The following is a 24,975-nucleotide window of genomic DNA, read 5'->3' as shown; positions in this document are numbered from 1 at the left end:
TTACTGTGACTGACTTTGCTTGAACAATCAATGTAAATCCACTCAGAACATGATCCTTTCGTCCAAGTTCCATTCAAGAATAGTCATCAATAGTGGTAGGACAGTGAACACAGCCACACCTTTCCACCAGATTCCTGCTCAGAAAGGAACATCTGCATCTTCATCATGGACAGTGAGACCACTCCTTAGAAACACATTTCTCAAAAACAAACTATAGAAATGACCCCTGAAAGTATAGTCTTAGTTGTTGGACTGGGAACAACCTGGCTTTATATCTCGAGGAGCTCATACGCACCACTGGGTTCCAAAGCCAATTGAATGGTCGACACCTGTAACAATCAATTATGCTAAAGCTACGACACGTGGAACGTGTCTCTTGGTCAAAGACATTTCACGCAGAGTTCTGAAATATTCCACATGACAAAACGTTACATAGAGAACTAAGTTGTTCATTTGTATCCGTGGATTCCTTGCATAGAGAGAACCAAATTCAGCTAAACTTGGCACGGATATAAGTATTGATCAACATGAAGGCCGTTGTTGCACTCCCTCCACATCCCAGCAGTGTCGTAAATAGCACAGTCCAGCGCATCATGAGACAGATGCAAACATTACTGTGACTGACTTTGCTTGAACAATCAATGTAAATCCACTCAGAACATGATCCTTTCGTCCAAGTTCCATTCAAGAACTTGGAAAAGTCATCAATGGTGGTAGGACAGTGAACACAGCCACACCTTTCCACCAGATTCCTGCTCAGAAAAGAACATCTGCATTCTCATCATGGATAGCGAGACCACGCCTTAGAAACACATTTTACAAAAACAAACTATAGAAATGATCCCTGAAAGTATAGTCTTGGTTGTTGGACTGGGAACAACCTGGCTTTATATCTCGAGGAGCACATACGCACCACTGGGTTCCAAAGCCAATTGAACGGTCGGCATCTGTAACAATCAATTATGCTAAAGCCGCGACACGTGGAATGTGTCTCTTGGTCAAAGACATTTCAGGCAGAGTTCTGAAATCTTCCACATGACAAAATTTTGCATAGAGAACTAAGTTGTTCATTTGTATCCGTGGATTCCTTGCATAGAGAGAACCAAATTCAGCTAAACTTGGCACGGATCTAAGTATTGATCAACATCAAGGCCGTTGTTGCAATCCCTCCACATCCCAGCAGTGTCGCAAATCGCACAGTCCAGCGCATCATGAGACGGATGCAAACATTACTGTGACTGACTTTGCTTGAACAATCAATGTAAATCCACTCAGAACACGATCCTTTCGTCCATGTTCCATTCAAGAACTTGGAACAGTCATCAATGGTGGTAGGACAGTGAACACAGCCACACCTTTCCACCAGACTCCTGCTCAGAAAGGAACATCTGCATCTTCATCATGGATAGTGAGACCATTCCTTAGAAACTCATTTCTCAAAAAACAAACTATAGAAATGATCCCTGAAAGTATAATCTTGGTTGTTGGACTGGGAACAACCTGGCTTTATATCTCGAGGAGCGCATACGCACCACTGGGTTCCAAAGCCAATTGAATGGTCGACACCTGTAACAATCAATTATGCTAAAGCTGCGACACGTGGAATGTGTCTCTTGGTCAGACATTTCACGCAGAGTTCTGAAATCTTCCACATGACAAAACATTGCATAGAGAACCAAATTGTTCATTTGTATCCGTGGATTCCTTCCATAGAGAGAACCAAATTCAGCTAAACTTGGCACGGATCTAAGTATTGATCAACATCAAGGCCGTTGTTGCAATCCCTCCACATCCCAGCAGTGTCGCAAATCGCACAGTCCAGCGCATCATGAGACAGATGCAAACATTACTGTGACTGACTTTGCTTGAACAATCAATGTAAATCCACTCAGAACATGATCCTTTCGTCCAAGTTCCATTCAAGAACTTGGAACAGTCATCAATGGTGGTAGGACAGTGAACACAGCCACACCTTTCCACCAGATTCCTGCTCAGAAAGGAACATCTGCATCTTCATCATGGATAGTGAGACCACTCCTTAGAAACACATTTCTCAAAAACAAACTATAGAAATGATCCCTGAAAGTATAGTCTTGGTTGTTGGACTGGGAACAACCTGGCTTTATATCTCGAGGAGCGCATACGCACCACTGGGTTCCAAAGCCAATTGAATGGTCGACACCTGTAACAATCAATTATGCTAAAGCTGCGACACGTGGAATGTGTCTCTTGGTCAGACATTTCACGCAGAGTTCTGAAATCTTCCACATGACAAAACATTGCATAGAGAACCAAATTGTTCATTTGTATCCGTGGATTCCTTCCATAGAGAGAACCAAATTCAGCTAAACTTGGCACGGATCTAAGTATTGATCAACATCAAGGCCGTTGTTGCAATCCCTCCACATCCCAGCAGTGTCGCAAATCGCACAGTCCAGCGCATCATGAGACAGATGCAAACATTACTGTGACTGACTTTGCTTGAACAATCAATGTAAATCCACTCAGAACATGATCCTTTCGTCCAAGTTCCATTCAAGAACTTGGAACAGTCATCAATGGTGGTAGGACAGTGAACACAGCCACACCTTTCCACCAGATTCCTGCTCAGAAAGGAACATCTGCATCTTCATCATGGATAGTGAGACCGCTCCTTAGAAACACATTTCTCAAAAACAAACTATAGAAATGATCCCTGAAAGTATAGTCTTGGTTGTTGGACTGGGAACAACCTGGCTTTATATCTCGAGGAGCGCATACGCACCACTGGGTTCCAAAGCCAATTGAATGGTCGACACCTGTAACAATCAATTATGCTAAAGCTACGACACGTGGAACGTGTCTCTTGGTCAAAGACATTTCACGCAGAGTTCTGAAATCTTCCACATGACAAAACGTTACATAGAGAACTAAGTTGTTCATTTGTATCCGTGGATTCCTTGCATAGAGAGAACCATATTCAGCTAAACTTGGCACGGATCTAAGTATTAATCAACATCAAGGCCGTTGTTGCAATCCCTCCACATCCCAGCAGTGTCGCAAATCGCACAGTCCAGCGCATCATGAGACAGATGCAAACATTACTGTGACTGACTTTGCTTGAACAATCAATGTAAATCTACTCAGAACATGATCCTTTCGTCCAAGTTCCATTCAAGAACTTGGAACAGTCATCAATGGTGGTAGGACAGTGAACACAGCCACACCTTTCCACCAGATTCCTGCTCAGAAAGGAACATCTGCATCTTCATCATGGATAGTGAGACCACTCCTTAGAAACACATTTCTCAAAAACAAACTATAGAAATGATCCCTGAAAGTATAGTCTTGGTTGTTGGACTGGGAACAACCTGGCTTTATATCTCGAGGAGCACATACGCACCACTGGGTTCCAAAGCCAATTGAATGGTCGACACCTGTAACAATCAATTATGCTAAAGCTGCGACACGTGAAATGTGTCTCTTGGTCAGACATTTCGCGCAGAGTTCTGAAATCTTCCACATGACAAAACGTTACATAGAGAACTAAGTTGTTCATTTGTATCCGTGGATTCCTTGCATAGAGAGAACCAAATTCAGCTAAACTTGGCACGGATGTAAGTATTGATCAACATCAAGGCCGTTGTTGCACTCCCTCCACATCCCAGCAGTGTCGTCAATTGCACAGTCCAGCGCATCATGAGACAGATGCAAACATTACTGTGACTGACTTTGCTTGAACAATCAATGTAAATCCACTCAGAACATTATCCTTTCGTCCAAATTCCATTCAAGAACTTGGAACAGTCATCAATGGTGGTAGGACAGTGAACACAGCCACACCTTTCCACCAGATTCCTGCTCAGAAAGGAACATCTGCATCTTCATCATGGATAGCGAGACCACGCCTTAGAAACACATTTTACAAAAACAAACTATAGAAATGATCCCTGAAAGTATAGTCTTGGTTGTTGGACTGGGAACAACCTGGCTTTATATCTCGAGGAGCACATACGCACCACTGGGTTCCAAAGCCAATTGAACGGTCGGCATCTGTAACAATCAATTATGCTAAAGCCGCGACACGTGGAATGTGTCTCTTGGTCAAAGACATTTCAGGCAGAGTTCTGAAATCTTCCACATGACAAAATTTTGCATAGAGAACTAAATTGTTCATTTGTATCCGTGGATTCCTTGCATAGAGAGAACCAAATTCAGCTAAACTTTGCACGGATCTAAGTATTGATCAACATGAAGGCCGTTGTTGCACTCCCCCCACATCCCAGCAGTGTCGTAAATAGCACAGTCCAGCGCATCATGAGACAGATGCAAACATTACTGTGACTGACTTTGCTTGAACAATCAATGTAAATCCACTCAGAACATGATCCTTTCGTCCAAGTTCCATTCAAGAATAGTCATCAATAGTGGTAGGACAGTGAACACAGCCACACCTTTCCACCAGATTCCTGCTCAGAAAGGAACATCTGCATCTTCATCATGGATAGTGAGACCACTCCTTAGAAACACATTTCTCAAAAACAAACTATAGAAATAATCCCTGAAAGTATAGTCTTGGTTGTTGGACTGGGAACAACCTGGCTTTATATCTCGAGGAGCACATACGCACCACTGGGTTCCAAAGCCAATTGAACGGTCGGCATCTGTAACAATCAATTATGCTAAAGCCGCGACACGTGGAATGTGTCTCTTGGTCAAAGACATTTCAGGCAGAGTTCTGAAATCTTCCACATGACAAAATTTTGCATAGAGAACTAAATTGTTCATTTGTATCCGTGGATTCCTTGCATAGAGAGAACCAAATTCAGCTAAACTTGGCACGGATCTAAGTATTGATCAACATCAAGGCCGTTGTTGCAATCCCTCCACATCCCAGCAGTGTCGCAAATCGCACAGTCCAGCGCATCATGAGACGGATGCAAACATTACTGTGACTGACTTTGCTTGAACAATCAATGTAAATCCACTCAGAACACGATCCTTTCGTCCAAGTTCCATTCAAGAACTTGGAACAGTCATCAATGGTGGTAGGACAGTGAACACAGCCACACCTTTCCACCAGACTCCTGCTCAGAAAGGAACATCTGCATCTTCATCATGGATAGTGAGACCACTCCTTAGAAACACATTTCTCAAAAAACAAACTATAGAAATGATCCCTGAAAGTATAATCTTGGTTGTTGGACTGGGAACAACCTGGCTTTATATCTTGAGGAGCACATACGCACCACTGGGTTCCAAAGCCAATTGAACGGTCGACATCTGTAACAATCAATTATGCTAAAGCCGCGACACGTGGAATGTGTCTCTTGGTCAAAGACATTTCAGGCAGAGTTCTGAAATCTTCCACATGACAAAATTTTGCATAGAGAACTAAGTTGTTCATTTGTATCCGTGGATTCCTTGCATAGAGAGAACCAAATTCAGCTAAACTTGGCACGGATCTAAGTATTGATCAACATCAAGGCCGTTGTTGCAATCCCTCCACATCCCAGCAGTGTCGCAAATCGCACAGTCCAGCGCATCATGAGACAGATGCAAACATTACTGTGACTGACTTTGCTTGAACAATCAATGTAAATCCACTCAGAATAGGACAGTGAACACAGCCACACCTTTCCACCAGATTCCTGCTCAGTAAGGAACATTTGCATCTTCATCATGGATAGTGAGACCACTCCTTAGAAACACATTTCTCAAAAACAAACTATAGAAATGATCCCTGAAAGTATAGTCTTGGTTGTTGGACTGGGAACAACCTGGCTTTATATCTCGAGGAGCGCATACGCACCACTGGGTTCCAAAGCCAATTGAATGGTCGACACCTGTAACAATCAATTATGCTAAAGCTGCGACACGTGGAATGTGTCTCTTGGTCAGACATTTCACGCAGAGTTCTGAAATCTTCCACATGACAAAACATTGCATAGAGAACCAAATTGTTCATTTGTATCCGTGGATTCCTTCCATAGAGAGAACCAAATTCAGCTAAACTTGGCACGGATCTAAGTATTGATCAACATCAAGGCCGTTGTTGCAATCCCTCCACATCCCAGCAGTGTCGCAAATCGCACAGTCCAGCGCATCATGAGACAGATGCAAACATTACTGTGACTGACTTTGCTTGAACAATCAATGTAAATCCACTCAGAACATGATCCTTTCGTCCAAGTTCCATTCAAGAACTTGGAACAGTCATCAATGGTGGTAGGACAGTGAACACAGCCACACCTTTCCACCAGATTCCTGCTCAGAAAGGAACATCTGCATCTTCATCATGGATAGTGAGACCACTCCTTAGAAACACATTTCTCAAAAACAAACTATAGAAATGATCCCTGAAAGTATAGTCTTGGTTGTTGGACTGGGAACAACCTGGCTTTATATCTCGAGGAGCGCATACGCACCACTGGGTTCCAAAGCCAATTGAATGGTCGACACCTGTAACAATCAATTATGCTAAAGCTACGACACGTGGAACGTGTCTCTTGGTCAAAGACATTTCACGCAGAGTTCTGAAATCTTCCACATGACAAAACGTTACATAGAGAACTAAGTTGTTCATTTGTATCCGTGGATTCCTTGCATAGAGAGAACCATATTCAGCTAAACTTGGCACGGATCTAAGTATTAATCAACATCAAGGCCGTTGTTGCAATCCCTCCACATCCCAGCAGTGTCGCAAATCGCACAGTCCAGCGCATCATGAGACAGATGCAAACATTACTGTGACTGACTTTGCTTGAACAATCAATGTAAATCTACTCAGAACAAGATCCTTTCGTCCAAGTTCCATTCAAGAACTTGGAACAGTCATCAATGGTGGTAGGACAGTGAACACAGCCACACCTTTCCACCAGATTCCTGCTCAGAAAGGAACATCTGCATCTTCATCATGGATAGTGAGACCACTCCTTAGAAACACATTTCTCAAAAACAAACTATAGAAATGATCCCTGAAAGTATAGTCTTGGTTGTTGGACTGGGAACAACCTGGCTTTATATCTCGAGGAGCACATACGCACCACTGGGTTCCAAAGCCAATTGAATGGTCGACACCTGTAACAATCAATTATGCTAAAGCTGCGACACGTGAAATGTGTCTCTTGGTCAGACATTTCGCGCAGAGTTCTGAAATCTTCCACATGACAAAACGTTACATAGAGAACTAAGTTGTTCATTTGTATCCGTGGATTCCTTGCATAAAGAGAACCAAATTCAGCTAAACTTGGCACGGATCTAAGTATTGATCAACATCAAGGCCGTTGTTGCACTCCCTCCACATCCCAGCAGTGTCGTCAATTGCACAGTCCAGCGCATCATGAGACAGATGCAAACATTACTGTGACTGACTTTGCTTGAACAATCAATGTAAATCCACTCAGAACATGATCCTTTCGTCCAAGTTCCATTCAAGAACTTGGAACAGTCATCAATGGTGGTAGGACAGTGAACACAGCCACACCTTTCCACCAGACTCCTGCTCAGAAAGGAACATCTGCATCTTCATCATGGATAGTGAGACCACTCCTTAGAAACAAATTATTCAAAAACAAACTATAGAAATGATCCCTGAAAGTATAATCTTGGTTGTTGGACTGGGAACAACCTGGCTTTATATCTTGAGGAGCACATACGCACCACTGGGTTCCAAAGCCAATTGAACGGTCGACATCTGTAACAATCAATTATGCTAAAGCTACGACACGTGGAACGTGTCTCTTGGTCAAAGACATTTCACGCAGAGTTCTGAAATATTCCACATGACAAAACGTTACATAGAGAACTAAGTTGTTCATTTGTATCCGTGGATTCCTTGCATAGAGAGAACCAAATTCAGCTAAACTTGGCACGGATATAAGTATTGATCAACATGAAGGCCGTTGTTGCACTCCCTCCACATCCCAGCAGTGTCGTAAATAGCACAGTCCAGCGCATCATGAGACAGATGCAAACATTACTGTGACTGACTTTGCTTGAACAATCAATGTAAATCCACTCAGAACATGATCCTTTCGTCCAAGTTCCATTCAAGAATAGTCATCAATAGTGGTAGGACAGTGAACACAGCCACACCTTTCCACCAGATTCCTGCTCAGAAAGGAACATCTGCATCTTCATCATGGATAGTGAGACCACTCCTTAGAAACACATTTCTCAAAAACAAACTATAGAAATGATCCCTGAAAGTATAGTCTTGGTTGTTGGACTGGGAACAACCTGGCTTTATATCTTGAGGAGCACATACGCACCACTGGGTTCCAAAGCCAATTGAACGGTCGGCATCTGTAACAATCAATTATGCTAAAGCCGCGACAAGTGGAATGTGTCTCTTGGTCAAAGATATTTCAGGCAGAGTTCTGAAATCTTCCACATGACAAAATTTTGCATAGAGAACTAAGTTGTTCATTTGTATCCGTGGATTCCTTGCATAGAGAGAACCAAATTCAGCTAAAATTGGCACGGATCTAAGTATTGATCAACATGAAGGCCGTTGTTGCACTCCCTCCACATCCCAGCAGTGTCGTAAATAGCACAGTCCAGCGCATCATGAGACAGATGCAAACATTACTGTGACTGACTTTGCTTGAACAATCAATGTAAATCCACTCAGAACATGATCCTTTCGTCCAAGTTCCATTCAAGAACTTGGATTAGTCATCAATGGTGGTAGGACAGTGAACACAGCCACACCTTTCCACCAGATTCCTGCTCAGAAAGGAACATCTGCATCTTCATCATGGACAGTGAGACCACTCCTTAGAAACACATTTCTCAAAAACAAACTATAGAAATGATCCCTGAAAGTATAGTCTTAGTTGTTGGACTGGGAACAACCTGGCTTTATATCTCGAGGAGCGCATACGCACCACTGGGTTCCAAAGCCAATTGAATGGTCGACACCTGTAACAATCAATTATGCTAAAGCTACGACACGTGGAACGTGTCTCTTGGTCAAAGACATTTCACGCAGAGTTCTGAAATATTCCACATGACAAAACGTTACATAGAGAACTAAGTTGTTCATTTGTATCCGTGGATTCCTTGCATAGAGAGAACCAAATTCAGCTAAACTTGGCACGGATATAAGTATTGATCAACATGAAGGCCGTTGTTGCACTCCCTCCACATCCCAGCAGTGTCGTAAATAGCACAGTCCAGCGCATCATGAGACAGATGCAAACATTACTGTGACTGACTTTGCTTGAACAATCAATGTAAATCCACTCAGAACATGATCCTTTCGTCCAAGTTCCATTCAAGAATAGTCATCAATAGTGGTAGGACAGTGAACACAGCCACACCTTTCCACCAGATTCCTGCTCAGAAAGGAACATCTGCATCTTCATCATGGATAGTGAGACCACTCCTTAGAAACACATTTCTCAAAAACAAACTATAGAAATAATCCCTGAAAGTATAGTGTTGGTTGTTGGACTGGGAACAACCTGGCTTTATATCTTGAGGAGCACATACGCACCACCTGCTTCCAAATCCAATTGAATGGTCGACACCTGTAACAATCAATTATGCTTAAGCCGCGACACGTGGAATGTGTCTCTTGGTCAAAGACATTTCAGGCAGAGTTCTGAAATTTTCCACATGACAAACTTTTGCATAGAGAACTAAGTTGTTCATTTGTATCCGTGGATTCCTTGCATAGAGAGAACCAAATTCAGCTAAACTTGGCACGGATATAAGTATTGATCAACATCAAGGCCGTTGTTGCAATCCCTCCACATCCCAGCAGTGTCGCAAATCGCACAGTCCAGCGCATCATGAGACAGATGCAAACATTACTGTGACTGACTTTGCTTGAACAATCAATGTAAATCTACTCAGAACAAGATCCTTTCGTCCAAGTTCCATTCAAGAACTTGGAACAGTCATCAATGGTGGTAGGACAGTGAACACAGCCACACCTTTCCACCAGATTCCTGCTCAGAAAGGAACATCTGCATCTTCATCATGGATAGTGAGACCACTCCTTAGAAACACATTTCTCAAAAACAAACTATAGAAATGATCCCTGAAAGTATAGTCTTGGTTGTTGGACTGGGAACAACCTGGCTTTATATCTCGAGGAGCACATACGCACCACTGGGTTCCAAAGCCAATTGAATGGTCGACACCTGTAACAATCAATTATGCTAAAGCTGCGACACGTGAAATGTGTCTCTTGGTCAGACATTTCGCGCAGAGTTCTGAAATCTTCCACATGACAAAACGTTACATAGAGAACTAAGTTGTTCATTTGTATCCGTGGATTCCTTGCATAAAGAGAACCAAATTCAGCTAAACTTGGCACGGATCTAAGTATTGATCAACATCAAGGCCGTTGTTGCACTCCCTCCACATCCCAGCAGTGTCGTCAATTGCACAGTCCAGCGCATCATGAGACAGATGCAAACATTACTGTGACTGACTTTGCTTGAACAATCAATGTAAATCCACTCAGAACATGATCCTTTCGTCCAAGTTCCATTCAAGAACTTGGAACAGTCATCAATGGTGGTAGGACAGTGAACACAGCCACACCTTTCCACCAGACTCCTGCTCAGAAAGGAACATCTGCATCTTCATCATGGATAGTGAGACCACTCCTTAGAAACAAATTATTCAAAAACAAACTATAGAAATGATCCCTGAAAGTATAATCTTGGTTGTTGGACTGGGAACAACCTGGCTTTATATCTTGAGGAGCACATACGCACCACTGGGTTCCAAAGCCAATTGAACGGTCGACATCTGTAACAATCAATTATGCTAAAGCTACGACACGTGGAACGTGTCTCTTGGTCAAAGACATTTCACGCAGAGTTCTGAAATATTCCACATGACAAAACGTTACATAGAGAACTAAGTTGTTCATTTGTATCCGTGGATTCCTTGCATAGAGAGAACCAAATTCAGCTAAACTTGGCACGGATATAAGTATTGATCAACATGAAGGCCGTTGTTGCACTCCCTCCACATCCCAGCAGTGTCGTAAATAGCACAGTCCAGCGCATCATGAGACAGATGCAAACATTACTGTGACTGACTTTGCTTGAACAATCAATGTAAATCCACTCAGAACATGATCCTTTCGTCCAAGTTCCATTCAAGAATAGTCATCAATAGTGGTAGGACAGTGAACACAGCCACACCTTTCCACCAGATTCCTGCTCAGAAAGGAACATCTGCATCTTCATCATGGATAGTGAGACCACTCCTTAGAAACACATTTCTCAAAAACAAACTATAGAAATGATCCCTGAAAGTATAGTCTTGGTTGTTGGACTGGGAACAACCTGGCTTTATATCTTGAGGAGCACATACGCACCACTGGGTTCCAAAGCCAATTGAACGGTCGGCATCTGTAACAATCAATTATGCTAAAGCCGCGACAAGTGGAATGTGTCTCTTGGTCAAAGATATTTCAGGCAGAGTTCTGAAATCTTCCACATGACAAAATTTTGCATAGAGAACTAAGTTGTTCATTTGTATCCGTGGATTCCTTGCATAGAGAGAACCAAATTCAGCTAAAATTGGCACGGATCTAAGTATTGATCAACATGAAGGCCGTTGTTGCACTCCCTCCACATCCCAGCAGTGTCGTAAATAGCACAGTCCAGCGCATCATGAGACAGATGCAAACATTACTGTGACTGACTTTGCTTGAACAATCAATGTAAATCCACTCAGAACATGATCCTTTCGTCCAAGTTCCATTCAAGAACTTGGATTAGTCATCAATGGTGGTAGGACAGTGAACACAGCCACACCTTTCCACCAGATTCCTGCTCAGAAAGGAACATCTGCATCTTCATCATGGACAGTGAGACCACTCCTTAGAAACACATTTCTCAAAAACAAACTATAGAAATGATCCCTGAAAGTATAGTCTTAGTTGTTGGACTGGGAACAACCTGGCTTTATATCTCGAGGAGCGCATACGCACCACTGGGTTCCAAAGCCAATTGAATGGTCGACACCTGTAACAATCAATTATGCTAAAGCTACGACACGTGGAACGTGTCTCTTGGTCAAAGACATTTCACGCAGAGTTCTGAAATATTCCACATGACAAAACGTTACATAGAGAACTAAGTTGTTCATTTGTATCCGTGGATTCCTTGCATAGAGAGAACCAAATTCAGCTAAACTTGGCACGGATATAAGTATTGATCAACATGAAGGCCGTTGTTGCACTCCCTCCACATCCCAGCAGTGTCGTAAATAGCACAGTCCAGCGCATCATGAGACAGATGCAAACATTACTGTGACTGACTTTGCTTGAACAATCAATGTAAATCCACTCAGAACATGATCCTTTCGTCCAAGTTCCATTCAAGAATAGTCATCAATAGTGGTAGGACAGTGAACACAGCCACACCTTTCCACCAGATTCCTGCTCAGAAAGGAACATCTGCATCTTCATCATGGATAGTGAGACCACTCCTTAGAAACACATTTCTCAAAAACAAACTATAGAAATAATCCCTGAAAGTATAGTGTTGGTTGTTGGACTGGGAACAACCTGGCTTTATATCTTGAGGAGCACATACGCACCACCTGCTTCCAAATCCAATTGAATGGTCGACACCTGTAACAATCAATTATGCTTAAGCCGCGACACGTGGAATGTGTCTCTTGGTCAAAGACATTTCAGGCAGAGTTCTGAAATTTTCCACATGACAAACTTTTGCATAGAGAACTAAGTTGTTCATTTGTATCCGTGGATTCCTTGCATAGAGAGAACCAAATTCAGCTAAACTTGGCACGGATATAAGTATTGATCAACATCAAGGCCGTTGTTGCAATCCCTCCACATCCCAGCAGTGTCGCAAATCGCACAGTCCAGCGCATCATGAGACGGATGCAAACATTACTGTGACTGACTTTGCTTGAACAATCAATGTAAATCCACTCAGAACATGATCCTTTCGTCCAAGTTCCATTCAAGAACTTGGAACAGTCATCAATGGTGGTAGGACAGTGAACACAGCCACACCTTTCCACCAGACTCCTGCTCAGAAAGGAACATCTGCATCTTCATCATGGATAGTGAGACCACTCCTTAGAAACAAATTATTCAAAAACAAACTATAGAAATGATCCCTGAAAGTATAATCTTGGTTGTTGGACTGGGAACAACCTGGCTTTATATCTTGAGGAGCACATACGCACCACTGGGTTCCAAAGCCAATTGAACGGTCGACATCTGTAACAATCAATTATGCTAAAGCCGCGACACGTGGAATGTGTCTCTTGGTCAAAGACATTTCAGGCAGAGTTCTGAAATCTTCCACATGACAAACTTTTGCATAGAGAACTAAGTTGTTCATTTGTATCCGTGGATTCCTTGCATAGAGAGAACCAAATTCAGCTAAACTTGGCACGGATCTAAGTATTGATCAACATCAAGGCCGTTGTTGCAATCCCTCCACATCCCAGCAGTGTCGCAAATCGCACAGTCCAGCGCATCATGAGACGGATGCAAACATTACTGTGACTGACTTTGCTTGAACAATCAATGTAAATCCACTCAGAACATGATCCTTTCGTCCAAGTTCCATTCAAGAATAGTCATCAATAGTGGTAGGACAGTGAACACAGCCACACCTTTCCACCAGATTCCTGCTCAGAAAGGAACATCTGCATCTTCATCATGGATAGTGAGACCACTCCTTAGAAACACATTTCTCAAAAACAAACTATAGAAATAATCCCTGAAAGTATAGTGTTGGTTGTTGGACTGGGAACAACCTGGCTTTATATCTTGAGGAGCACATACGCACCACTGGGTTCCAAAGCCAATTGAACGGTCGACATCTGTAACAATCAATTATGCTAAAGCCGCGACACGTGGAATGTGTCTCTTGGTCAAAGACATTTCAGGCAGAGTTCTGAAATCTTCCACATGACAAACTTTTGCATAGAGAACTAAGTTGTTCATTTGTATCCGTGGATTCCTTGCATAGAGAGAACCAAATTCAGCTAAACTTGGCACGGATATAAGTATTGATCAACATCAAGGCCGTTGTTGCAATCCCTCCACATCCCAGCAGTGTCGCAAATCGCACAGTCCAGCGCATCATGAGACGGATGCAAACATTACTGTGACTGACTTTGCTTGAACAATCAATGTAAATCCACTCAGAACATGATCCTTTCGTCCAAGTTCCATTCAAGAACTTGGAACAGTCATCAATGGTGGTAGGACAGTGAACACAGCCACACCTTTCCACCAGACTCCTGCTCAGAAAGGAACATCTGCATCTTCATCATGGATAGTGAGACCACTCCTTAGAAACAAATTATTCAAAAACAAACTATAGAAATGATCCCTGAAAGTATAATCTTGGTTGTTGGACTGGGAACAACCTGGCTTTATATCTTGAGGAGCACATACGCACCACTGGGTTCCAAAGCCAATTGAACGGTCGACATCTGTAACAATCAATTATGCTAAAGCCGCGACACGTGGAATGTGTCTCTTGGTCAAAGACATTTCAGGCAGAGTTCTGAAATCTTCCACATGACAAAACGTTACATAGAGAACTAAGTTGTTCATTTGTATCCGTGGATTCCTTGCATAGAGAGAACCAAATTCAGCTAAACTTGGCACGGATGTAAGTATTGATCAACATCAAGGCCGTTGTTGCACTCCCTCCACATCCCAGCAGTGTCGCAAATCGCACAGTCCAGCGCATCATGAGACAGATGCAAACATTACTGTGACTGACCTTGCTTGAACAATCAATGTAAATCCACTCAGAACATGATCCTTTCGTTCAAGTTCCATTCAAGAACTTGGAACAGTCATCAATGGTGGTAGGACAGTGAACACAGCCACACCTTTCCACCAGATTCCTGCTCAGAAAGGAACATCTGCATCTTCATCATGGATAGTGAGACCACTCCTTAGAAACACATTTCTCAAAAACAAACTATAGAAATGATCCCTGAAAGTATATTCTTGGTTGTTGGACTGGGAACAACCTGGCTTTTTATCTCGAGGAGCGCATACGCACCACTGGGTTCCAAAGCCAATTGAATGGTCGACACCTGTAACAATCAATTATGCTAAAGCTACGACACGTGGAACGTGTCTCTTGGTCAAAGACATTTCACGCAGAGTTCTGAAATCTTCCACATGACAAAACGTTACATAGAGAACCAAGTTGTTCATTTGTATCCGTGGATTCCTTGCATAGAGAGAACCAAATTCAGCTAAACTTGGCACGGATCTAAGTATTGATCAACATCAAGGCCGTTGTTGCACTCCCTCCACATCCCAGCAGTGTCGTCAATTGCACAGTCCAGCGCATCATGAGACAGATGCAAACATTACTGTGACTGACTTTGCTTGAACAATCAATGTAAATCCACTCAGAACATGATCCTTTCGTCCAAGTTCCATTCAAGAACTTGGAACAGTCATCAATGGTGGTAGGACAGTGAACACAGCCACACCTTTCCACCAGATTCCTGCTCAGAAAGGAACATCTGCATCTTCATCATGGATAGTGAGACCACTCCTTAGAAACACATTTCTCAAAAACAAACTATAGAAATGATCCCTGAAAGTATATTCTTGGTTGTTGGACTGGGAACAACCTGGCTTTTTATCTCGAGGAGCGCATACGCACCACTGGGTTCCAAAGCCAATTGAATGGTCGACACCTGTAACAATCAATTATGCTAAAGCTACGACACGTGGAACGTGTCTCTTGGTCAAAGACATTTCACGCAGAGTTCTGAAATCTTCCACATGACAAAACGTTACATAGAGAACCAAGTTGTTCATTTGTATCCGTGGATTCCTTGCATAGAGAGAACCAAATTCAGCTAAACTTGGCACGGATCTAAGTATTGATCAACATCAAGGCCGTTGTTGCACTCCCTCCACATCCCAGCAGTGTCGTCAATTGCACAGTCCAGCGCATCATGAGACAGATGCAAACATTACTGTGACTGACTTTGCTTGAACAATCAATGTAAATCCACTCAGAACATGATCCTTTCGTCCAAGTTCCATTCAAGAACTTGGAACAGTCATCAATGGTGGTAGGACAGTGAACACAGCCACACCTTTCCACCAGATTCCTGCTCAGAAAGGAACATCTGCATCTTCATCATGGATAGTGAGACCACTCCTTAGAAACACATTTCTCAAAAACAAACTATAGAAATGATCCCTGAAAGTATAATCTTGATTGTTGGACTGGGAACAACCTGGCTTTATATCTTGAGGAGCACATACGCACCACTGGGTTCCAAAGCCAATTGAACGGTCGACATCTGTAACAATCAATTATGCTAAAGCCGCGACACGTGGAATGTGTCTCTTGGTCAAAGACATTTCAGGCAGAGTTCTGAAATCTTCCACATGACAAAATTTTGCATAGAGAACTAAGTTGTTCATTTGTATCCGTGGATTCCTTGCATAGAGAGAACCAAATTCAGCTAAACTTGGCACGGATCTAAGTATTGATCAACATCAAGGCCGTTGTTGCACTCCCTCCACATCCCAGCAGTGTCGTCAATTGCACAGTCCAGCGCATCATGAGACAGATGCAAACATTACTGTGACTGACTTTGCTTGAACAATCAATGTAAATCCACTCAGAACATGATCCTTTCGTCCAAGTTCCATTCAAGAACTTGGAACAGTCATCAATGGTGGTAGGACAGTGAACACAGCCACACCTTTCCACCAGACTCCTGCTCAGAAAGGAACATCTGCATCTTCATCATGGATAGTGAGACCACTCCTTAGAAACAAATTATTCAAAAACAAACTATAGAAATGATCCCTGAAAGTATAATCTTGGTTGTTGGACTGGGAACAACCTGGCTTTATATCTTGAGGAGCACATACGCACCACTGGGTTCCAAAGCCAATTGAACGGTCGACATCTGTAACAATCAATTATGCTAAAGCCGCGACACGTGGAATGTGTCTCTTGGTCAAAGACATTTCAGGCAGAGTTCTGAAATCTTCCACATGACAAAATTTTGCATAGAGAACTAAGTTGTTCATTTGTATCCGTGGATTCCTTGCATAGAGAGAACCAAATTCAGCTAAACTTGGCACGGATCTAAGTATTGATCAACATCAAGGCCGTTGTTGCACTCCCTCCACATCCCAGCAGTGTCGTCAATTGCACAGTCCAGCGCATCATGAGACAGATGCAAACATTACTGTGACTGACTTTGCTTGAACAATCAATGTAAATCCACTCAGAACATGATCCTTTCGTCCAAGTTCCATTCAAGAACTTGGAACAGTCATCAATGGTGGTAGGACAGTGAACACAGCCACACCTTTCCACCAGACTCCTGCTCAGAAAGGAACATCTGCATCTTCATCATGGATAGTGAGACCACTCCTTAGAAACAAATTATTCAAAAACAAACTATAGAAATGATCCCTGAAAGTATAATCTTGGTTGTTGGACTGGGAACAACCTGGCTTTATATCTTGAGGAGCACATACGCACCACTGGGTTCCAAAGCCAATTGAACGGTCGACATCTGTAACAATCAATTATGCTAAAGCCGCGACACGTGGAATGTGTCTCTTGGTCAAAGACATTTCAGGCAGAGTTCTGAAATCTTCCACATGACAAACTTTTGCATAGAGAACTAAGTTGTTCATTTGTATCCGTGGATTCCTTGCATAGAGAGAACCAAATTCAGCTAAACTTGGCACGGATCTAAGTATTGATCAACATCAAGGCCGTTGTTGCAATCCCTCCACATCCCAGCAGTGTCGCAAATCGCACAGTCCAGCGCATCATGAGACGGATGCAAACATTACTGTGACTGACTTTGCTTGAACAATCAATGTAAATCCACTCAGAACACGATCATTTCGTCCAAGTTCCAATCAAGAACTTGGAACAGTCATGAATGGTGGTAGGACAGTGAACACAGCCACACTTTTCCACCAGACTCCTGCTCAGAAAGGAACATCTGCATCTTCATCATGGATAGTGAGACCACTCCTTAGAAACACATTTCTCAAAAAACGAACTATAGAAATGATCCCTGAAAGTATAATCTTGGTTGTTGGACTGGGAACAACCTGGCTTTATATATTGAGGAGCACATACGCACCACTGGGTTCCAAAGCCAATTGAATGGTCGACACCTGTAACAATCAATTATGCTAAAGCTGCGACACGTGGAATGTGTCTCTTGGTCAGACATTTCACGCAGAGTTCTGAAATCTTCCACATGTCAAAACATTGCATAGAGAACCAAATTGTTCATTTGTATCCGTGGATTCCTTCCATAGAGAGAACCAAATTCAGCTAAACTTGGCACGGATCTAAGTATTGATCAACATCAAGGCCGTTGTTGCAATCCCTCCACATCCCAGCAGTGTCGCAAATCGCACAGTCCAGCGCATCATGAGACGGATGCAAACATTACTGTGACTGACTTTGCTTGAACAATCAATGTAAATCCACTCAGAACATGATCCTTTCGTCCAAGTTCCATTCAAGAACTTGGAACAGTCATCAATGGTGGTAGGACAGTGAACACAGCCACACCTTTCCACCAGATTCCTGCTCAGAAAGGAACATCTGCATCTTCATCATGGATAGTGAGACCACTCCTTAGAAACACATTTCTCAAAAACAAACTATAGAAATGATCCCTGAAAGTATATTCTTGGTTGTTGGACTGGGAACAACCTGGCTTTATATCTCGAGGAGCGCATACGCACCACTGGGTTCCAAAGCCAATTGAACGGTCGACACCTGTAACAATCAATTATGCTAAAGCCGCGACACCTGGAATGTGTCTCTTGGTCAAAGACATTTCAGGCAGAGTTCTGAAATCTTCCACATGACAAAACATTGCATAGAGAACTAAATTGGTCATTTGTATCCGTGGATTCCTTGCATAGAGAGAACCAAATTCAGCTAAACTTGGCACGGATCTAAGTATTGATCAACATCAAGGCCGTTGTTGCACTCCCTCCACATCCCAGCAGTGTCGTAAATAGCACAGTCCAGCGCATCATGAGACAGATGCAAACATTACTGTGACTGACTTTGCTTGAACAATCAATGTAAATCCACTCAGAACATGATCCTTTCGTCCAAGTTCCATTCAAGAACTTGGAACAGTCATCAATGGTGGTAGGACAGTGAACACAGCCACACCTTTCCACCAGATTCCTGCTCAGAAAGGAACATCTGCATCTTCATCATGGATAGTGAGACCACTCCTTAGAAACACATTTCTCAAAAACAAACTATAGAAATGATCCCTGAAAGTATAATCTTGATTGTTGTACTGGGAACAACCTGGCTTTATATCTTGAGGAGCACATACGCACCACTGGGTTCCAAAGCCAATTGAACGGTCGACATCTGTAACAATCAATTATGCTAAAGCCGCGACACGTGGAATGTGTCTCTTGGTCAAAGACATTTCAGGCAGAGTTCTGAAATCTTCCACATGACAAAATTTTGCATAGAGAACTAAGTTGTTCATTTGTATCCGTGGATTCCTTGCATAGAGAGAACCAAATTCAGCTAAACTTGGCACGGATCTAAGTATTGATCAACATCAAGGCCGTTGTTGCAATCCCTCCACATCCCAGCAGTGTCGCAAATCGCACAGTCCAGCGCATCATGAGACAGATGCAAACATTACTGTGACTGACTTTGCTTGAACAATCAATGTAAATCCACTCAGAATAGGACAGTGAACACAGCCACACCTTTCCACCAGATTCCTGCTCAGTAAGGAACATTTGCATCTTCATCATGGATAGTGAGACCACTCCTTAGAAACACATTTCTCAAAAACAAACTATAGAAATGATCTCTGAAAGTATAGTCTTGGTTGTTGGACTGGGAACAACCTGGCTTTATATCTCGAGGAGCGCATACGCGCCACTGGGTTCCAAAGCCAATTGAATGGTCGACACCTGTAACAATCAATTATGCTAAAGCTGCGACACGTGGAATGTGTCTCTTGGTCAGACATTTCACGCAGAGTTCTGAAATCTTCCACATGACAAAACATTGCATAGAGAACCAAATTGTTCATTTGTATCCGTGGATTCCTTCCATAGAGAGAACCAAATTCAGCTAAACTTGGCACGGATCTAAGTATTGATCAACATCAAGGCCGTTGTTGCAATCCCTCCACATCCCAGCAGTGTCGCAAATCGCACAGTCCAGCGCATCATGAGACAGATGCAAACATTACTGTGACTGACCTTGCTTGAACAATCAATGTAAATCCACTCAGAACATGATCCTTTCGTCCAAGTTCCATTCAAGAACTTGGAACAGTCATCAATGGTGGTAGGACAGTGAACACAGCCACACCTTTCCACCAGATTCCTGCTCAGAAAGGAACATCTGCATTTTCATCATGGATAGTGAGACCACTCCTTAGAAACACATTTCTCAAAAACAAACTATAGAAATGATCCCTGAAAGTATATTCTTGGTTGTTGGACTGGGAACAACCTGGCTTTTTATCTCGAGGAGCGCATACGCACCACTGGGTTCCAAAGCCAATTGAATGGTCGACACCTGTAACAATCAATTATGCTAAAGCTACGACACGTGGAACGTGTCTCTTGGTCAAAGACATTTCACGCAGAGTTCTGAAATCTTCCACATGACAAAACGTTACATAGAGAACTAAGTTGTTCATTTGTATCCGTGGATTCCTTGCATAGAGAGAACCAAATTCAGCTAAACTTGGCACGGATGTAAGTATTGATCAACATCAAGGCCGTTGTTGCACTCCCTCCACATCCCAGCAGTGTCGCAAATCGCACAGTCCAGCGCATCATGAGACAGATGCAAACATTACTGTGACTGACCTTGCTTGAACAATCAATGTAAATCCACTCAGAACATGATCCTTTCGTTCAAGTTCCATTCAAGAACTTGGAACAGTCATCAATGGTGGTAGGACAGTGAACACAGCCACACCTTTCCACCAGATTCCTGCTCAGAAAGGAACATCTGCATCTTCATCATGGATAGTGAGACCACTCCTTAGAAACACATTTCTCAAAAACAAACTATAGAAATGATCCCTGAAAGTATATTCTTGGTTGTTGGACTGGGAACAACCTGGCTTTTTATCTCGAGGAGCGCATACGCACCACTGGGTTCCAAAGCCAATTGAATGGTCGACACCTGTAACAATCAATTATGCTAAAGCTACGACACGTGGAACGTGTCTCTTGGTCAAAGACATTTCACGCAGAGTTCTGAAATCTTCCACATGACAAAACGTTACATAGAGAACCAAGTTGTTCATTTGTATCCGTGGATTCCTTGCATAGAGAGAACCAAATTCAGCTAAACTTGGCACGGATCTAAGTATTGATCAACATCAAGGCCGTTGTTGCACTCCCTCCACATCCCAGCAGTGTCGTCAATTGCACAGTCCAGCGCATCATGAGACAGATGCAAACATTACTGTGACTGACTTTGCTTGAACAATCAATGTAAATCCACTCAGAACATGATCCTTTCGTCCAAGTTCCATTCAAGAACTTGGAACAGTCATCAATGGTGGTAGGACAGTGAACACAGCCACACCTTTCCACCAGATTCCTGCTCAGAAAGGAACATCTGCATCTTCATCATGGATAGTGAGACCACTCCTTAGAAACACATTTCTCAAAAACAAACTATAGAAATGATCCCTGAAAGTATATTCTTGGTTGTTGGACTGGGAACAACCTGGCTTTATATCTCGAGGAGCGCATACGCACCACTGGGTTCCAAAGCCAATTGAATGGTCGACACCTGTAACAATCAATTATGCTAAAGCTGCGACACGTGGAATGTGTCTCTTGGTCAGACATTTCACGCAGAGTTCTGAAATCTTCCACATGACAAAACATTGCATAGAGAACCAAATTGTTCATTTGTATCCGTGGATTCCTTCCATAGAGAGAACCAAATTCAGCTAAACTTGGCACGGATCTAAGTATTGATCAACATCAAGGCCGTTGTTGCAATCCCTCCACATCCCAGCAGTGTCGCAAATCGCACAGTCCAGCGCATCATGAGACAGATGCAAACATTACTGTGACTGACCTTGCTTGAACAATCAATGTAAATCCACTCAGAACATGATCCTTTCGTCCAAGTTCCATTCAAGAACTTGGAACAGTCATCAATGGTGGTAGGACAGTGAACACAGCCACACCTTTCCACCAGATTCCTGCTCAGAAAGGAACATCTGCATCTTCATCATGGATAGTGAGACCACTCCTTAGAAACACATTTCTCAAAAACAAACTATAGAAATGATCCCTGAAAGTATATTCTTGGTTGTTGGACTGGGAACAACCTGGCTTTTTATCTCGAGGAGCGCATACGCACCACTGGGTTCCAAAGCCAATTGAATGGTCGACACCTGTAACAATCAATTATGCTAAAGCTACGACACGTGGAACGTGTCTCTTGGTCAAAGACATTTCACGCAGAGTTCTGAAATCTTCCACATGACAAAACGTTACATAGAGAACTAAGTTGTTCATTTGTATCCGTGGATTCCTTGCATAGAGAGAACCAAATTCAGCTAAACTTGGCACGGATGTAAGTATTGATCAACATCAAGGCCGTTGTTGCACTCCCTCCACATCCCAGCAGTGTCGCAAATCGCACAGTCCAGCGCATCATGAGACAGATGCAAACATTACTGTGACTGACCTTGCTTGAACAATCAATGTAAATCCACTCAGAACATGATCCTTTCGTTCAAGTTCCATTCAAGAACTTGGAACAGTCATCAATGGTGGTAGGACAGTGAACACAGCCACACCTTTCCACCAGATTCCTGCTCAGAAAGGAACATCTGCATCTTCATCATGGATAGTGAGACCACTCCTTAGAAACACATTTCTCAAAAACAAACTATAGAAATGATCCCTGAAAGTATATTCTTGGTTGTTGGACTGGGAACAACCTGGCTTTTTATCTCGAGGAGCGCATACGCACCACTGGGTTCCAAAGCCAATTGAATGGTCGACACCTGTAACAATCAATTATGCTAAAGCTACGACACGTGGAACGTGTCTCTTGGTCAAAGACATTTCACGCAGAGTTCTGAAATCTTCCACATGACAAAACGTTACATAGAGAACCAAGTTGTTCATTTGTATCCGTGGATTCCTTGCATAGAGAGAACCAAATTCAGCTAAACTTGGCACGGATCTAAGTATTGATCAACGTCAAGGCCGTTGTTGCACTCCCTCCACATCCCAGCAGTGTCGTCAATTGCACAGTCCAGCGCATCATGAGACAGATGCAAACATTACTGTGACTGACTTTGCTTGAACAATCAATGTAAATCGACTCAGAATAGGACAGTGAACACAGCCACACCTTTCCACCAGATTCCTGCTCAGTAAGGAACATTTGCATCTTCATCATGGATAGTGAGACCACTCCTTAGAAACACATTTCTCAAAAACAAACTATAGAAATGATCTCTGAAAGTATAGTCTTGGTTGTTGGACTGGGAACAACCTGGCTTTATATCTCGAGGAGCGCATACGCACCACTGGGTTCCAAAGCCAATTGAATGGTCGACACCTGTAACAATCAATTATGCTAAAGCTGCGACACGTGGAATGTGTCTCTTGGTCAGACATTTCACGCAGAGTTCTGAAATCTTCCACATGACAAAACATTGCATAGAGAACCAAATTGTTCATTTGTATCCGTGGATTCCTTCCATAGAGAGAACCAAATTCAGCTAAACTTGGCACGGATCTAAGTATTGATCAACATCAAGGCCGTTGTTGCAATCCCTCCACATCCCAGCAGTGTCGCAAATCGCACAGTCCAGCGCATCATGAGACAGATGCAAACATTACTGTGACTGACCTTGCTTGAACAATCAATGTAAATCCACTCAGAACATGATCCTTTCGTCCAAGTTCCATTCAAGAACTTGGAACAGTCATCAATGGTGGTAGGACAGTGAACACAGCCACACCTTTCCACCAGATTCCTGCTCAGAAAGGAACATCTGCATTTTCATCATGGATAGTGAGACCACTCCTTAGAAACACATTTCTCAAAAACAAACTATAGAAATGATCCCTGAAAGTATATTCTTGGTTGTTGGACTGGGAACAACCTGGCTTTTTATCTCGAGGAGCGCATACGCACCACTGGGTTCCAAAGCCAATTGAATGGTCGACACCTGTAACAATCAATTATGCTAAAGCTACGACACGTGGAACGTGTCTCTTGGTCAAAGACATTTCACGCAGAGTTCTGAAATCTTCCACATGACAAAACGTTACATAGAGAACCAAGTTGTTCATTTGTATCCGTGGATTCCTTGCATAGAGAGAACCAAATTCAGCTAAACTTGGCACGGATCTAAGTATTGATCAACATCAAGAACGTTGTTGCACTCCCTCCACATCCCAGCAGTGTCGTCAATTGCACAGTCCAGCGCATCATGAGACAGATGCAAACATTACTGTGACTGACTTTGCTTGAACAATCAATGTAAATCCACTCAGAACATGATCCTTTCGTCCAAGTTCCATTCAAGAACTTGGAACAGTCATCAATGGTGGTAGGACAGTGAACACAGCCACACCTTTCCACCAGATTCCTGCTCAGAAAGGAACATCTGCATCTTCATCATGGATAGTGAGACCACTCCTTAGAAACACATTTCTCAAAAACAAACTATAGAAATGATCCCTGAAAGTATAATCTTGATTGTTGGACTGGGAACAACCTGGCTTTATATCTTGAGGAGCACATACGCACCACTGGGTTCCAAAGCCAATTGAACGGTCGACATCTGTAACAATCAATTATGCTAAAGCCGCGACACGTGGAATGTGTCTCTTGGTCAAAGACATTTCAGGCAGAGTTCTGAAATCTTCCACATGACAAAATTTTGCATAGAGAACTAAGTTGTTCATTTGTATCCGTGGATTCCTTGCATAGA

The 24,975-nt window shown here is 42.8% G+C and overlaps 31 non-coding genes and 10 pseudogenes across 31 annotated transcripts; all 41 read right to left on the bottom strand.

The window, feature by feature from the left end:
* Positions 1 to 37: 37 nt before the first annotated feature.
* LOC136948519 (small nucleolar RNA U3) lies at positions 38 to 242 on the bottom strand (annotated as a pseudogene).
* A 406-nt stretch (positions 243 to 648) lies between these two features.
* LOC136948394 (small nucleolar RNA U3) lies at positions 649 to 860 on the bottom strand. Its single transcript, XR_010877261.1, has one exon. It is a non-coding gene; the product is annotated as a small nucleolar RNA U3 (small nucleolar RNA).
* A 406-nt stretch (positions 861 to 1,266) lies between these two features.
* Positions 1,267 to 1,479, bottom strand: LOC136948244 (small nucleolar RNA U3). Its single transcript, XR_010877120.1, has one exon. It is a non-coding gene; the product is annotated as a small nucleolar RNA U3 (small nucleolar RNA).
* Positions 1,480 to 1,883: 404 nt separating this feature from the next.
* LOC136948602 (small nucleolar RNA U3) lies at positions 1,884 to 2,095 on the bottom strand. The gene has a single exon (XR_010877371.1). It is a non-coding gene; the product is annotated as a small nucleolar RNA U3 (small nucleolar RNA).
* A 404-nt stretch (positions 2,096 to 2,499) lies between these two features.
* Positions 2,500 to 2,711, bottom strand: LOC136948604 (small nucleolar RNA U3). Its single transcript, XR_010877373.1, has one exon. It is a non-coding gene; the product is annotated as a small nucleolar RNA U3 (small nucleolar RNA).
* A 406-nt stretch (positions 2,712 to 3,117) lies between these two features.
* Positions 3,118 to 3,329, bottom strand: LOC136948287 (small nucleolar RNA U3). Its single transcript, XR_010877161.1, has one exon. It is a non-coding gene; the product is annotated as a small nucleolar RNA U3 (small nucleolar RNA).
* A 404-nt stretch (positions 3,330 to 3,733) lies between these two features.
* LOC136948315 (small nucleolar RNA U3) lies at positions 3,734 to 3,945 on the bottom strand. The gene has a single exon (XR_010877187.1). It is a non-coding gene; the product is annotated as a small nucleolar RNA U3 (small nucleolar RNA).
* Positions 3,946 to 4,351: 406 nt separating this feature from the next.
* Positions 4,352 to 4,556, bottom strand: LOC136948523 (small nucleolar RNA U3; annotated as a pseudogene).
* A 406-nt stretch (positions 4,557 to 4,962) lies between these two features.
* LOC136948172 (small nucleolar RNA U3) lies at positions 4,963 to 5,175 on the bottom strand. The gene has a single exon (XR_010877053.1). It is a non-coding gene; the product is annotated as a small nucleolar RNA U3 (small nucleolar RNA).
* Positions 5,176 to 5,581: 406 nt separating this feature from the next.
* Positions 5,582 to 5,738, bottom strand: LOC136948567 (small nucleolar RNA U3; annotated as a pseudogene).
* A 404-nt stretch (positions 5,739 to 6,142) lies between these two features.
* LOC136948601 (small nucleolar RNA U3) lies at positions 6,143 to 6,354 on the bottom strand. The gene has a single exon (XR_010877370.1). It is a non-coding gene; the product is annotated as a small nucleolar RNA U3 (small nucleolar RNA).
* Positions 6,355 to 6,760: 406 nt separating this feature from the next.
* Positions 6,761 to 6,972, bottom strand: LOC136948358 (small nucleolar RNA U3). The gene has a single exon (XR_010877229.1). It is a non-coding gene; the product is annotated as a small nucleolar RNA U3 (small nucleolar RNA).
* Positions 6,973 to 7,376: 404 nt separating this feature from the next.
* LOC136948226 (small nucleolar RNA U3) lies at positions 7,377 to 7,588 on the bottom strand. The gene has a single exon (XR_010877104.1). It is a non-coding gene; the product is annotated as a small nucleolar RNA U3 (small nucleolar RNA).
* Positions 7,589 to 7,994: 406 nt separating this feature from the next.
* LOC136948496 (small nucleolar RNA U3) lies at positions 7,995 to 8,199 on the bottom strand (annotated as a pseudogene).
* Positions 8,200 to 8,605: 406 nt separating this feature from the next.
* On the bottom strand, positions 8,606 to 8,817 carry LOC136948451 (small nucleolar RNA U3). Its single transcript, XR_010877307.1, has one exon. It is a non-coding gene; the product is annotated as a small nucleolar RNA U3 (small nucleolar RNA).
* A 406-nt stretch (positions 8,818 to 9,223) lies between these two features.
* On the bottom strand, positions 9,224 to 9,428 carry LOC136948548 (small nucleolar RNA U3; annotated as a pseudogene).
* Positions 9,429 to 9,834: 406 nt separating this feature from the next.
* Positions 9,835 to 10,046, bottom strand: LOC136948357 (small nucleolar RNA U3). Its single transcript, XR_010877228.1, has one exon. It is a non-coding gene; the product is annotated as a small nucleolar RNA U3 (small nucleolar RNA).
* Positions 10,047 to 10,450: 404 nt separating this feature from the next.
* Positions 10,451 to 10,662, bottom strand: LOC136948225 (small nucleolar RNA U3). The gene has a single exon (XR_010877103.1). It is a non-coding gene; the product is annotated as a small nucleolar RNA U3 (small nucleolar RNA).
* A 406-nt stretch (positions 10,663 to 11,068) lies between these two features.
* On the bottom strand, positions 11,069 to 11,273 carry LOC136948495 (small nucleolar RNA U3; annotated as a pseudogene).
* A 406-nt stretch (positions 11,274 to 11,679) lies between these two features.
* Positions 11,680 to 11,891, bottom strand: LOC136948449 (small nucleolar RNA U3). The gene has a single exon (XR_010877306.1). It is a non-coding gene; the product is annotated as a small nucleolar RNA U3 (small nucleolar RNA).
* Positions 11,892 to 12,297: 406 nt separating this feature from the next.
* Positions 12,298 to 12,502, bottom strand: LOC136948546 (small nucleolar RNA U3; annotated as a pseudogene).
* A 406-nt stretch (positions 12,503 to 12,908) lies between these two features.
* LOC136948224 (small nucleolar RNA U3) lies at positions 12,909 to 13,120 on the bottom strand. The gene has a single exon (XR_010877102.1). It is a non-coding gene; the product is annotated as a small nucleolar RNA U3 (small nucleolar RNA).
* A 406-nt stretch (positions 13,121 to 13,526) lies between these two features.
* LOC136948545 (small nucleolar RNA U3) lies at positions 13,527 to 13,731 on the bottom strand (annotated as a pseudogene).
* Positions 13,732 to 14,137: 406 nt separating this feature from the next.
* Positions 14,138 to 14,349, bottom strand: LOC136948223 (small nucleolar RNA U3). The gene has a single exon (XR_010877101.1). It is a non-coding gene; the product is annotated as a small nucleolar RNA U3 (small nucleolar RNA).
* A 406-nt stretch (positions 14,350 to 14,755) lies between these two features.
* On the bottom strand, positions 14,756 to 14,967 carry LOC136948206 (small nucleolar RNA U3). The gene has a single exon (XR_010877086.1). It is a non-coding gene; the product is annotated as a small nucleolar RNA U3 (small nucleolar RNA).
* Positions 14,968 to 15,373: 406 nt separating this feature from the next.
* LOC136948256 (small nucleolar RNA U3) lies at positions 15,374 to 15,585 on the bottom strand. Its single transcript, XR_010877132.1, has one exon. It is a non-coding gene; the product is annotated as a small nucleolar RNA U3 (small nucleolar RNA).
* A 406-nt stretch (positions 15,586 to 15,991) lies between these two features.
* Positions 15,992 to 16,203, bottom strand: LOC136948185 (small nucleolar RNA U3). Its single transcript, XR_010877065.1, has one exon. It is a non-coding gene; the product is annotated as a small nucleolar RNA U3 (small nucleolar RNA).
* A 406-nt stretch (positions 16,204 to 16,609) lies between these two features.
* On the bottom strand, positions 16,610 to 16,821 carry LOC136948222 (small nucleolar RNA U3). The gene has a single exon (XR_010877100.1). It is a non-coding gene; the product is annotated as a small nucleolar RNA U3 (small nucleolar RNA).
* Positions 16,822 to 17,227: 406 nt separating this feature from the next.
* On the bottom strand, positions 17,228 to 17,439 carry LOC136948220 (small nucleolar RNA U3). Its single transcript, XR_010877098.1, has one exon. It is a non-coding gene; the product is annotated as a small nucleolar RNA U3 (small nucleolar RNA).
* Positions 17,440 to 17,845: 406 nt separating this feature from the next.
* On the bottom strand, positions 17,846 to 18,058 carry LOC136948444 (small nucleolar RNA U3). Its single transcript, XR_010877304.1, has one exon. It is a non-coding gene; the product is annotated as a small nucleolar RNA U3 (small nucleolar RNA).
* A 404-nt stretch (positions 18,059 to 18,462) lies between these two features.
* Positions 18,463 to 18,674, bottom strand: LOC136948245 (small nucleolar RNA U3). The gene has a single exon (XR_010877121.1). It is a non-coding gene; the product is annotated as a small nucleolar RNA U3 (small nucleolar RNA).
* A 406-nt stretch (positions 18,675 to 19,080) lies between these two features.
* Positions 19,081 to 19,292, bottom strand: LOC136948183 (small nucleolar RNA U3). Its single transcript, XR_010877064.1, has one exon. It is a non-coding gene; the product is annotated as a small nucleolar RNA U3 (small nucleolar RNA).
* Positions 19,293 to 19,698: 406 nt separating this feature from the next.
* Positions 19,699 to 19,855, bottom strand: LOC136948577 (small nucleolar RNA U3; annotated as a pseudogene).
* Positions 19,856 to 20,259: 404 nt separating this feature from the next.
* LOC136948211 (small nucleolar RNA U3) lies at positions 20,260 to 20,471 on the bottom strand. The gene has a single exon (XR_010877090.1). It is a non-coding gene; the product is annotated as a small nucleolar RNA U3 (small nucleolar RNA).
* Positions 20,472 to 20,877: 406 nt separating this feature from the next.
* Positions 20,878 to 21,089, bottom strand: LOC136948205 (small nucleolar RNA U3). Its single transcript, XR_010877085.1, has one exon. It is a non-coding gene; the product is annotated as a small nucleolar RNA U3 (small nucleolar RNA).
* Positions 21,090 to 21,495: 406 nt separating this feature from the next.
* Positions 21,496 to 21,707, bottom strand: LOC136948233 (small nucleolar RNA U3). Its single transcript, XR_010877110.1, has one exon. It is a non-coding gene; the product is annotated as a small nucleolar RNA U3 (small nucleolar RNA).
* A 404-nt stretch (positions 21,708 to 22,111) lies between these two features.
* Positions 22,112 to 22,323, bottom strand: LOC136948221 (small nucleolar RNA U3). The gene has a single exon (XR_010877099.1). It is a non-coding gene; the product is annotated as a small nucleolar RNA U3 (small nucleolar RNA).
* A 406-nt stretch (positions 22,324 to 22,729) lies between these two features.
* On the bottom strand, positions 22,730 to 22,941 carry LOC136948204 (small nucleolar RNA U3). Its single transcript, XR_010877084.1, has one exon. It is a non-coding gene; the product is annotated as a small nucleolar RNA U3 (small nucleolar RNA).
* A 443-nt stretch (positions 22,942 to 23,384) lies between these two features.
* On the bottom strand, positions 23,385 to 23,504 carry LOC136948583 (small nucleolar RNA U3; annotated as a pseudogene).
* Positions 23,505 to 23,908: 404 nt separating this feature from the next.
* LOC136948209 (small nucleolar RNA U3) lies at positions 23,909 to 24,120 on the bottom strand. Its single transcript, XR_010877089.1, has one exon. It is a non-coding gene; the product is annotated as a small nucleolar RNA U3 (small nucleolar RNA).
* Positions 24,121 to 24,526: 406 nt separating this feature from the next.
* LOC136948182 (small nucleolar RNA U3) lies at positions 24,527 to 24,738 on the bottom strand. The gene has a single exon (XR_010877063.1). It is a non-coding gene; the product is annotated as a small nucleolar RNA U3 (small nucleolar RNA).
* Positions 24,739 to 24,975: the final 237 nt, after the last annotated feature.

The sequence above is a fragment of the Osmerus mordax genome, chromosome 8 (assembly GCF_038355195.1).
Source record: "Osmerus mordax isolate fOsmMor3 chromosome 8, fOsmMor3.pri, whole genome shotgun sequence".
NCBI classification, from domain to species: Eukaryota; Metazoa; Chordata; class Actinopteri; order Osmeriformes; family Osmeridae; genus Osmerus; species Osmerus mordax.
This window is presented reverse-complemented; position numbering and strand designations above follow the sequence as displayed.